The sequence below is a fragment of the Pinus tabuliformis genome, chromosome 4_2, assembly GCF_031772625.1.
Source record: "Pinus tabuliformis cultivar Carrire ecotype Pingquan chromosome 4_2, CPIR1, whole genome shotgun sequence".
In the NCBI taxonomy this organism is placed as follows: Eukaryota; Viridiplantae; Streptophyta; class Pinopsida; order Pinales; family Pinaceae; genus Pinus; species Pinus tabuliformis.
The window spans coordinates 315332895-315346345 of NC_142304.1; the positions used below are offsets into that span (position 1 = coordinate 315332895).

Below are 13451 nucleotides of genomic sequence, written 5' to 3' on the forward strand. Positions count from 1 at the left end.
TGAAGTTTAAATATATTTTGCATAAAAATGTTTGCGATTTGAGCTGCACGGTAAGTGGATTGAGCTGGTATAAAGTGAGCTGACTTGCTGAGTTTATCCACTACCACCATTATAGAATCATTGTTCTTTTTGGATTTTGGTAAACCGATAATAAAGTCCATGGTTATGGTCTCCCATTTCCATTCTGGTATGGGTATTGGCTGTAGTAATCCTACAGGGTGCTGATGTTCAGCCTTCACCTGTTGACACTCCAAACAACGCGCCAGGTATTCTATAACATCCTTCTTCATGCCTGGCCAGTAATACTCCTTCCTCAGCGAGGTGATTAAATTCTGGTAACCAGGATGTCCTGCATAAGGACTTCTGTGATTTTCATCCAGAATCTTTTCTTTAATACTGCTCTGATTGGGTATATAAATCTTCTTCTGATAACACAAAATTCCGACTGCATTCAAGGTGTAACCTTGTTGTATTGAACGGGTATCTGAATTCTGTACCAAATGCTTCTTTCGCAAATAAATCTGATCTTGCGCCGCAGCCTCCCCAATCTCCTTGTCAAGGGTGGACCATCCTTGACTAATACCGATCTCATAAATGCAATGCACTTTTCGGCTCAGTGCATCAGCTACTCTGTTCTCCTTTCCCTTTAGGTGTTTAATTTTGAAATCGAAATTTCCCAAAAAGTCCACCCATCTTGCTTGTCTTGCGTTTAAAGTGGGTTGACTAAAGTAACTAGTCAAGCTGTGGTGATCCGTCATTAACAAAAATTTCCTCCCTACTAAATAATGGCGCCACATCTTCAAAGCATGGATCACAGCGGTTAATTCCAGATCATAGGCAGAATATTTCTGCTCATGTTCTTTTAACTTTCTGGATTCATATGCAATCACTTTACCTTCCTGCATTAGCACTCCACCCACGCCCTCCTTACTGGCATCTGTACAAACTACATACTCCTTTTCGGGATCTGCCACACACAACACAGGTGCTGTGGTAAGTAAATGTTTGAGCTATTCGAAACTCCGTTGACAGTCTGTTGTCCATTTAAACACTTTTTCCTTCTTTTGCAAGGAGGTAATAGGGTAGGCAACTCTAGAAAAACCTTCTACAAACCACCAGTAATATCCAGCCAGCCCCATGAAAGATCGAATATCTGCTACATCCTTGGGTGTAGGCCATTCCATTATAGTTTTAATCTTTTCGGGGTCTACAGCTATACCTTCCTTCGTAATAATGTGGCCCAAATACTGGATCTGTTCTTTATAAAAATCACATTTGCTGAATTTTCCATATAACTGATGCTCCTGTAATGTCTGTAACACTATCCTCAAATGTTCCTCATGCTCCTTGATATTCCGGGAGTATATAAGTATATCATCAATGAAGATCAATACAAATTTGTCTAGGTATTGATGAAATACACTATTCATCAAACACATGAATGTTGCAGGTGCATTAGTTAATCCAAAAGGCAGTACCACAAACTCGTAGTGTCCGTAACGAGTACGAAAAGCCGTCTTGGCTATGTCCTCATCTTTGATTCTGATTTGATGGTAACCGGATCTTAAATCGATCTTTGAGAAGATTGTCGCCCCCTTTACCTGATCAAACAGCTCGTCAATGCGGGGTAGTGGATATTTGTTTTTAACTGTCAGTTTATTCAGCTGTCTATAGTCTATGCACATTCGCATATTCCCATCTTTTTTCCTCACAAATAGCACAGGAGCTCCCCAAGGAGAGACACTGGGACGGATATACTTCTTTTCCAGCAGCTCTTGCAGTTGCATTTTTAACTCAGTTAGCTCCGGCACACTCATTCGATAGGGTGCCCGGGATACTGGGGTTGCTCCGGGTATCAGTTCAATGGTGAAGTCTAAATCCCTTTTGGGCGGCAGCCCTGGAATTTCTTCAAGAAATACATCTGCAAAATCTTGCACTACCGGTATATTTTCAACAGTTGCAATCTTATCCACAGAATCTGCATACCCCACTTGTACTGCATAAATCTGGCATTTCTTCCGAATACATTTAACCAGCTGTGAGGCCGTGATCGGCCGAATCTGTACTGGTTTCTGGATGCCTTGAATCTCTTTTCCCACACCCAGTTCATCTCTGTAAGAGACTATTTTCGTTTTACAATTTATTACAGACCATCGCCGTTCCAACCAATCCATTCCTATCAGCACATCATAGGAACCAAGAGGGAGTACGTTTAATTCAGTTGTTATTGTTTGGCCAGCTAGCCTTAATGGACAGTTGCTGACTTTAGTTAGAACTCGTCTTTTGGCCCCAGTGGCCAGCTGTACTAACCAAGGGCTTTTAAATTTAGTGGTTTGCAAACCACAACTTTCCACAACTTTGGGACTTACATAGCTTAAAGTAGCTCCTGGATCTACTAAAATAGAAACAGTTCGATCAAAGATCTTACCTTCAAACTCTATCATCGTTGGCTGGTAATCAGCTTGTCGATCCTCCAGTGCTGCATTTATTCTGGGCATAGATCGAGCCACATCTCCTACTGTTGAAGCTTCATAGATCTGGGACAACTGATCGCTGTCCTTCCGATGAGGGCAGTTTTTAATATAATGGGGTCCGCCACAACCCCAACACTGAACAGGTGGCCGAGCTGAGCCTTCATTGTCCAATCTAACTTGTTGTTCACTATATTTGGATTCTGCAGGAGGCTTGAATCTGTTCTGATTTTTAGTTGGATTTCTAGTATTGGCTCCTTTCGAGAATCCTTTTTGAAAACTGCTGCGTGCTCCCTTACTTCCCATAGGCATTTTGCTGCCCCACTTATCTGCCCAACGCTTCCCAGAATTTTCTCCTTTTGATTTGTTTTGCTGATAACACAGTCTTGCCTTCCGAATTGCTTCATCCATCGTCTTCGGATTATCGAACTCTATCCTTTCTCGCATTGGCAGAGGTAGGCTACTAACAAATATTTGTACCTTAGCCTTCTCCTCACGAATATAGGGCACGTAGTGAAGCAGGGATGTGAATTTAGTTACGAACTCGTCAATGGTCTGCTGTCCAAGCCGCAGATCATGAAATTCTCACGCTTTTTCATCATAAAAGCGTTCTGTCAGATACTTCTCCTTGAAATATCTTTGAAACATTTCCCAGGTCACATCTTGTTCACTCACTCCCCGCACCATCTTGACCTCCTCCCACCATAGCGTGGCTTTGGCCTGCAGCTGGAATATAGCCAGCCTTGCCTCAAGATGATGATCATATTCATACACTTGAAAATACTTATTCATATTAATTAACCATGCCTCTGCAGCTTCTTCTGATTCCCCATCGAAATGAGGTGGTTTAATCTTCCGAAATTCCCCTTGTAGTTCCATCCGGGGTCTTTTTGGGGTTTGATATTCAGAAGCATTGACAGACTTCTCTCCTCGCGTCTCTGCTCTGTCCTCTGCTTCTTCTTGTTCAGTATGATAGCTCTGTTCATCTGTTACCCGTGGCTGTTCGGGCCTCAGATGTGACTACTGTTGATGTTGCTTATCGGATAAGCTTTTCAGAATCCTCTCCTGTTCTACATTTAATCTTGCGTTATCCGCACGCAGCCTGGCGATTTCATCCTTTAGCTCCTGAACTGTCCTCATTAGCGTTGAATCAGTATTGCGGATTGCTGCTCCCAATTGTACCCAAAGCTCAGGATTTCCCTGAGGTTGTCCCATGTTATCAGGCAGTTCTAGATTTCCATAAGGAGCACTATTTGCTCTCCTCATTCTGCTACTACCTGTTAAGAATAACTCATTAAACAGATATAATTTATCTTTAGCGTATTCTGAACTTTTATCATGATACTATTTATGATACTATAATTTTGAAATTTCCCCAAAGGTCACAGAGTTGTAAACCTTGGGCTCTGATACCAATTTGTCACACTCTCATACTAAGTAAAATTTTTTTTTTGGTATTTAACTATTACACGGAATTAATTACCTTGATAACTATACAATTTCTCCATGGTAATAATCATGTAAATACAATACAGCGGACTATACAATTTCTCCATGGTAATAATCATGTAAATACAATACAGCGGTATGAATTAAAGTTTGTCTCTACACATATGTGGGTATGCATATATTTGTACGCAATCAATGATATTTTGTACATGTGTTATTCGTTTGCATAAGGGTTATAAAGCTATATAATTGCATTCATTTACATATACCATTTTAAATGTTTCCGCCACTATGCATGCTTTCAATTCATATACATTGCACAGAATACAATAAATATTAATGGCAACAGCTACCCATTCGGATTTCCATATCCCGAAGTTGTCTGAGTTTAATATACTCGTCCGGCCTCTGCATCGGACACCAGTTGTCCAAACCAGCGTCGTCCATTTGGGAGGATAGCCGGTGCGATGGCGTTTGGCCATGTGCGCTCGAAGCTCCAAGTGTTACGGCCTGACACCTCGGTTAATGTTGTTTTCGCGCCCAAAGGGTTCCGATGCCCACCGGCTATCGGACGGCGATCAGGGCTTATGGCAGATCGATGGATGGGAACCTGCCACGAAACGGTAAAAGGAATAGGATATTTAATAGCAGGTCTCCCTTCTGTCGGATTCTAATTTTCATTTGTGCATGAGATGAGTCGCTACAGCTCTGTAACCTTGTGTGTATTTCACCAATCTTCCAGCTGCCATCATGGCTGTGCTTCGATTCAGGTATGCGGCTATAGTCTTCGGTTGGTCTTTTCTTCTGTTTACAGTTATGGTTTACATCGCTTCAGCGATTCCTAGCTGGTAATACACTGTATTAATTTTATTTTTAATCTGTTACAGTTCTTTCATCTCTTTCCCCAGGTTCTAATTCGATTATCGATTTGAGGTTTCAGGTAAATGGCTATCGCCGATCATTGAGGACAAGGGGTTTTTACATTTTGCCGGCTGCCCATAACCAGGTATGCGAAAATACTGTCGGTCTTTCTACATTCACTTCATTCGAAGCAATGTCTGAATCCATCCTCCCTTGAGCAGGGATATCAATCATTGTCCATTCTGGTTCGGTCCCTGCACAATCCAGGGTTCTCTCTGGTCAATAGTCCGGTTTCTTGCCCTGCTCAGGCAAAACACCACTGTCGGGAAGCACTGCGTGTTGAGCTTTGATTATTTAATCCTTGAACTGTTTTAGCATGTATATTTAATCTTAAGCCATTCAGCTCGTTCTATCTGCAGACAATGGTTGTGGACGGAACTATAGTTTGACTCTGTCTTAAGCTGGTTAAGATTTCTTGTGTATAAGACAAGGGTAACCCCGCAAGTCCGATGTTGTTCATATTCTCTTGATTAACCGTCTCCTCGGATGGATTTTATCTACAGTTTCAAGTTCGACTTGCAAGGTTTATTCCGCTGAATAATTATCACTGTTATGGTATTTCTGTTAAATGATGAATTCGTGTTGTTATGTTTCGATTATGACGCCCTTGATGACTAAACAAGCTTCAGTCCAGCTTGAGTAACAGTTCTGTGTGAGGGTTTACTAAAGAGCCGGACTGAGAATGCATGTAACCATAGTTACCATGCATTCCTTGGCGCACATATTGTTTATTTGTGTTAATAATCGTAAATGTGTTTGACTGTGTATTTAATCCGCGCATGCGAATGTTACAGGGGTTCGATTCTCACTTTCTGAGATACTTGCGGTCCTCCTGACTGGGGTTTAGCATACATTTATGTTTCTTTACTTTATGTAAATAACGTTACAGTTTATCTGTATTCACTCAGTTTGCGAGACATACCAGTCCCACCTTATGAATTTATGTCATGCTTTTAGATGCATAATACAGTCTCCTGTAAAGAATGTATGTTCATTTCTTTGACATGCAAAGTAAGTAGAGGGTTTACAGCATTACCTCTGTTCATATTTCTAGCCATTACTCGAGTAGCAAAGACTTGATTGCTCTGTTTTGTTTTACTATTATTTCCAAATGGGAATGCAAGGGTTTAATGTTTGTTTCTTCATAATACAAGTGCGTTTCAATCTCTGTCTATACTACAGCAACTACTGTTCTTTTTTTCATTTTCAACTAAAGAATAACAGTCAAATAATTCCCACTGTTTCTATTTTTGTCTCACAGAACAGTATATCTTCTTAGCATAGAACAGTATAAGAGACATCTCGGTAAATAAATAGATACATAGTAGGCCATACCTGCTACTCTGCAAACCTACTTGTAATGCTTGTCAATCCACCCGTCCGTAGGAAGAGTTCTTCTTTGATCTTCCACCCCCAAGCACTTGCAGGTCCTCTCGACTGCAATTACACTGGTCTCGCCAGTAAACGCTATCTGATCCTAACCAGACATAGCGTACACAGGAAAATTCCTTTCCTTTTATGCCATCTGATCCTAACCAGACATAGCATGAACATTTTCTTTCTTCTCTGCCATCTGATCCCAACCAGACTTGGCAATCCCCCCTTTTCCTCTGGGGACTCAACTACCTCCTGAAGGTAGTTAGGGTTCCATTGTAACTGATTCCACAGTTACTAACCATGATTAATCATAGGCTCAGTTCAAATAGTACTAACACAATTGTTTTTAATTAATATAAAATTAATAACAGAGTTATATATACTTTTTCAAATAAAGTCTTTGTTCATAATTACTTTTACTATTTACTAACATTAACTTTTCACGAGGGATGTTACAAAAATTTAAACACCTCTTTAGATAGATAGATAGATTGATTGATTAATTAATTAATTAATTAATTAATATATATATATATAATTAATTATTTATAATATATATTTTCATGCATTTAAAATTAAACATTTCCTAAACTTTTATAAAAAAATATTTGCTAGGATTGTAAATACTAAAGGATAATTAATGGTTTTTATTTTGAAATTTCAAAATCATTATATTAGAAGTTTAAAAGTTAGGTAATGTTTATGATGTTAAATAGTAAATAATAATTAATATCGACCATTTAGGAATTTCAAAATCATCCTGGCTTATTTTACATTCTAGTATGTGTATTATGTCAATATATTAATGCTTAATTTGGAGTTGATAATTGTTTCTTAAAAAAAAATCTTTGTTATAACAAAAATATAAATAATTATAGATATTTAGTCAGTCATCAATAATTTTATTCTCATGTGCTCACTTTGTTGTTAATATTACAATTTAATATGAAAAAGATATAATAAAACTATTTCACTTTCGCTCTTAAAATTATAAACAAAATATTTAAATGCCTATATTAAACAAAATAATTTGAGATCACTTTATATACCATAATAACAAAAACTTCTATTTATTTTATAAATATTTCAATAAAGAATAAAAACCTCAACTTATTTTATAAGTATTTTAATATAAAATTCAAATAAATTAATTTAATTTTAATATTAACTTATACTCTTTTATATATATATATATATATATATATATATATAATAAAAAAACTCAATTTATTTTATAAATATTTTAATATAGAATTCAAATAAATTATATATATATATATATATATATGGGTAAAAATATTTCACTTTCACTCTTGAAATTATAAGAGAAATGTTTGAATATTTATATTTTGTACAATATTACATAAATAAAAAAATAAAAAAAAAAATATTTATTATAAGTGTTTTAATATATATTTCAAATAAATTATTTAAATGTTAATATTAATATATTAATGTGTGTTAATGCTAATTTTAATAAAATATTACAATATTCAAAAAAGAAAATTATTTGAAAATAAATATATAATTCATTCAATTTTTAATATTAAATAATAATAATATTAATAATAAATTATTTAAAAATACAATTTAAAAAATACTCATAAAACATAAAATCTTTATAAATTCATTTAGATCAAATATATTTATATGTAAAATTGCTTTCAAACTTTGCATTCTATTTTTTTCATATATAATAAAATTTAATCTCTCGAATTTTCATAGATCTATAAATAAAATAATTACTAATATAAAAGTTTTAAAAATTTCATATTGTTCCTATGTATGTTATATAAATAATTTTAATAATAAAATTTCTTTTAAATAAACAGTGTCAACAAATTAATGAATATATTTTTAATTTCTAGTTTAGAGGTTTCATGTTTATGTTATATAAGCAATTTTAGTAATAAAATTTCAAAATTAATATTGTTTTTGAGTATACATTGTCAACAAATTAACGGGTAAATATTTAGTGGGTACTTTAAAAGTTTCATATTGTTCATATTTATATTATATAAATAATTTTAGTAATAAAATTTCAAAATTAATATGGCTTTTAAGTAAAAAGTTACAACAAATAATTACAGCAATATTGTTCCTCTATGGTTTTGAGCTAGGTAGATTTGACAAATTAGGTGGTTAGATTTTCGTTTTTTTCTATTGAATCATATTTTAACATGTGGCAGATCGATTTTCATAATTCATTTCACATGACACTTTTTGATAAGACATACTTTCTAGTTAATGAATTTAATTAAAATGGTAAAAAAAGCATAACTACTTTGGTGTTAAATGTCAACCTTTTGTTTGCCTATACTTCTAATAATATTCTAGAACCTGGAATATTCTCAATAGTATACACAAACCAAAGTTCGAGATTTATCTCCAAAGCAGTTATGTTTTTTTACTCTTTTAATTAAATTGATTAATCATAGACAAAATAGTCTTTGTCACACTAATATGATGATAAAATTTTAAGTAAGATTGTGATTTTGTTTTGATTAAAATACATTTTTGAATGCATAAATTAATTTAGCACCCTAAATCCTACATATTTAATAATTGAAACTCAAATTTTCAAAATCTCTCTAGGATTTGGTTAAAATTAACCCAGAAAAATGACTAAAAAAAAACATTTTTTCTATTAGTTACACTCCTCAATTAAAGAAATGAAATTATCAACAGGTCTCATATGAAATGACATATGTTTTTTGGGTAGTTGGTATTGATAAAGCATGGTATTCAGCTATGGCATTCTAGAAATGTGCACTCACAAATTAAGAATCTCCATGATAAATGGGAGTAAATTTCCATAGATAAGAATAATGTTCCATGCGATTTTCAAATGTGTGTGTGTGTGTGTGTATTGTAAGCATGATGGTACCTTTCTATTAGTTTTTAGAAATGAAGCAGGTTCCATCCATATGTCCATGAGTTAAGTTGCCTCAACTTGTCGAGTGGGAAACCAGGTATGTTGGCCACCTAATTGCAAAATATGCCACCCATAAGCAAAAAAACATAACTCTATCCAACCATGTGATATAAACTTGAGAGTCTTTATACTTTCTATTCTCTAAATAACTATTAACATAACTCATAATAAGTCTAAATATATATGACCATAGAATTCAAAAAGAAGACCATGGGTGCATTGTCAGTGTTCATCATCAGTAAAATCCACTAGAGAATGGTCCTTCAGTGTAGAACTAAGAAGCTCCAAGTGAGGTATTCATGGGATGTGTTGCTCGACCCAGCTCAGCCCACCACTTTGTTGCTGCAGTTGGAACTAAATGTTTTGCAATTCTTTGTTAAAATATGACTTCACCGAATTCCCCCAAGGGGCAGCATGCATGTTCGAAGGAATTGTTCTGTATCCTTTGTCAGGATGCTCTTCATCATCTAGAATAGGCACACATTCTACTTGTACTGAGTTACTCTCCCTCTAGTATGGCTTGGATCCGAGGCTATTTCTTGCCACTCATTCAGGTCCAAATCGAAATCTTCCACTGTCTATCGGATTTCTTCTTCCCACTTTGTTATTAATTTCCTAACTGGGTTGGAGTTGCCAGCATGGTAAGCTTGTGTTTCTTCATTAATGATACATGAGGATAGCTTATGCCCTTGTCCCGTCCCTACCACGCCACTTGAGGAACTGGGTTGGCTTCCACGAGAGAGGGCTGCCTTTCTCTGCCTCCCCTGACCTCATTTTCCTCCTCCATTATTCTTTATCCCCTTCGCTTGAGCCATGTTGTTGCCTATGTCTGTCAAATGCTCTTCTCTTTCCTGCACTCTCAATTTTTCTACTGCTTAAGGCTGTAGATTGGGTGCTTGACTCTGCCAACAGTCTCGCCCCGACTACAAACCTATCTCAAATTCAAAAGACATCAACCAAGTAACGAACCCACTCCACTGTTTACAAGTAATTGAATGCCAACACATAAATCTAATACCATCGTTATTGCAAGCCTTCCTCTTCCCAATGCGGAGCTTAAATGAGCAGTGCAGATCCATAACAACTATCATCATGATGTCAATAATATAGCTACAATTTTCATCATCAATTGATTTCATCAACCAAATGGAATTATGAGGAATGAAGTGGGTTTCAGGCTAGCCGCAGGACTGAGCCCATTGCCTGTCAAACCCTTTTCTTAGCGACCCCTTACAGAATTCCTGAATAATAAGACTGAGGCCCACTGTGTCCATTGTCGGCATCAGTCCACACCCTCCCCCAATACCTAAGATGATTATAATCTGAGCCGAGGTTCCAAACCCAGGAAATTCGAGACCAGAAAATGATACTGACTCGAGGTTTGACTGAACAATCTTCTCTGCCTTCCCCCCTCTACCACCAGATCGTATATCTTGGTTTCCTTGGGACCCTACCTCTCCTGTCACTGAAGTTGTTCAATCACCCCCCAATCTCTACAGATCCAACCCCCTGTCCACTCTTCCATCCCCATGGGTGGGAGACTTTTACCATCCCTACTCTCAACCCCCTCTATCATGCATGCACCCATGAGAGACAAACAGATGCCGAATTCCATAAACAAAGGGACAAGCAAAACTATGGACACCGACCTGAACTAGAGCCCTACGAGGCCATGTCTCTGGCCCTTCCAAAACTCGTCCCCCTTCAACCCAAACTCTGCCAATTCCTCGACACAAGGCTGAATTCTTAATGTCATTCTATCTAAAATTGCAGGATGAAGACTCATAACATACCAAGATTTGCTACCAAGTTCTGCAGATGTCGACTGCCTCTCACTTTCCAGAATTCCTCTCGGCCTCTTGTTCCACAGAATCGTTATCACCCACACTACTCTCCTCAACATTTGAAACAAGGTTCTACCCTCTTTGGCCACCCTTAACATGCTTCTCCCCCCATGTAATAACTCTCGCATGCTTTCCGCCTCTGTTCCAAGTGGTGGCTGCATGTGGAGGGTGGCGAGGACACTCTTAATGAACTTCATTATTCCCTTGGCATACACAAACCCACTAGGGCTGGCTCGCACCTCGATCAGAGATAATATTAATAATAATCGTTTAAAATAAAATTATAATGTAGTTAATTTTATGATTTTAACATTGTGATATATATTATGAAGTAAGTGTTTTGATATAATATTTATCACTCATTTAATTTATATCAATTTATATAATTGCACTAATCAATAATTAAATTAAAAATTGTATTTCAAAATAAACTTATCTAACTGCATTATTATTTTTTATTAATAAATAATTTTAATTTAAAAATAAATTATTAGTTTTATTATAACATTTAATTTTTATAATGATATTTGCTGTTTTAAAGTCATCGGGTTTCCAAAAGTTCTCATTCTTATTAAATTAAATGAATAAATATCTTAAGTTATATACCATGAATACAAAATAATTTAATTGTATACAAAGAAAATGACGAGAAATGAAAAAAGTACCCTTTAAAAATAAACTATATAAAAAAAATCAATAATTATAATACACAAAATTAAAATAAATAAATTATATGGAAATAATAATTATATGTTCCTAAAATCATGGCTGTGAATGTGAACATTACAGTAGTATGTTATTAATATTTCCGTGTAAAATAATTAACTCCAATGAAGAGAAAGATGGTGATGATTGTGGCAGTGGCAGGCGTGGCACATGGAAGAGAAAAAGCGACACACAAAAGTGTGAACAAAAAGTCGGTGACCAATTCATGCATGTTCAGAATTTCATTTATTGAGAAATGTTAGCTGAACCTTACTGTTCACTACCCTCGTGTGACATCATTTTTGAAATTTCCATTATTACATTCTTCCTCCTGCTTTGTCTGTCATTGTCTCCTTGCTTACCTTTTCAGGCAAGCTTACTACTTTATGTACTGCTCAGAGCTGTCATATTATTGCAGGTCATTGATTTCAGGTTTTATGGAAATAGCACAAGTGATCAATGCCAGGATGCTTCGGGTTATAAGAAGCAGATCTAAGCAAAACTTTCAGTTTAGGAAACCTATCATTGGTGTTGTATTGTGTTGCGTTTTCCATGCCATATGAAGGTCGGCCGTGAAGGTTTGCTTTCCATCCGAGATAGAGATGGAGATTGCACAGTATTAACAGAGAACAAAGGTGAAGTGTTGGATAAACTAAATTAAAAAACACAGGCTTTTTCTTAAAAGTTATCTTATAGTATTATAATAGATCAAGCTTAATTTAATTGCTTGCATAAACCAGAATTAGGCTTATGTTTATGTGTCTTCAATTTCTCCATTGGCCTATAATGCTGAGAGATGAAATATTTAGAAGAAAACCTAAAAATAGTGACTGTTATCCTCATCACCCAAGTTGATTTGTTTGCAGATTCGTGCAAGATCTCCGGAGGCCTTTAAACTCTTTCTCCTTTCAGTACTGTCAGCGTTGGAGTCCTTTTTTCTGTTAGGTGCGTGGTATCAGCTCCAAGCTAGTGAGGTTTTCGTTGAAGTTCAACTCGTGCATCACTGTATCAGGCTTCCATTCAATACGAAGATGACCATAATATGGTACCGGGCAGTGGACTATGAGAATATGTATGCTGCCCGTTGTTTAGGACATTATGGTTTGGCGTTAATAATATAATGTTTGGCGCTATCCCCTCTGAGCTTTCTTAACTCGAAACCTCTTTACCCTCTTCCAATGCATGTCGTTTTATGATTCAAACCTTGCATCTGAAATCCCTTCTTACATCCCTCTGCTTATCCCATTAAACCCTTCTTCCTATAAAAATTCCTGGTTTTGTTCAAGATCCTGATTTTCGTTTTCCATTAACGGAAAACTGTGGCCTTCTTGACCTTCCATGACCTTTTCTTGACCTTGCAAGACCCCAATTCGGTGTTATATGCACACATGCAACAGTTAGAGTGGAAATGAGGTGGCTGAGCTTTTTTTAAAAAAAAATTGGTATGAGTTTATTTTGATTCAAATTAATTTGATTATAGATTTGGGAAATATTCCAACAATCTAATCAACAAACTTATAGAATCGAAGTGAATTGTCTATCTTCGGTCTGTAAACCGTTTATCCCTCCTGAGCTATGTATGTGTACAGCTGACTTTGGCATTTTATTAGGCTGCATTTAGCATGAATATTTTTTATGCGATTATTTGGTATTCAGATTCTCTATCTTCCATGTAAAAAGCGATTGGAGATGCATGGATATCTCAATCAGTCTCATTGGTGTGTAATTCCATAGGTTGGCTTTTGAATG

At 36.0% G+C, this 13451-nt stretch overlaps 1 long non-coding RNA gene across 1 annotated transcript; it reads left to right on the forward strand.

Moving 5' to 3' along the window:
• Positions 1-12133: 12133 nt before the first annotated feature.
• LOC149169239 (uncharacterized) lies at positions 12134-13129 on the forward strand. Its single transcript, XR_016259371.1, has 2 exons — positions 12134-12337; positions 12569-13129. It is a non-coding gene; the product is annotated as an uncharacterized LOC149169239 (long non-coding RNA).
• Positions 13130-13451: the final 322 nt, after the last annotated feature.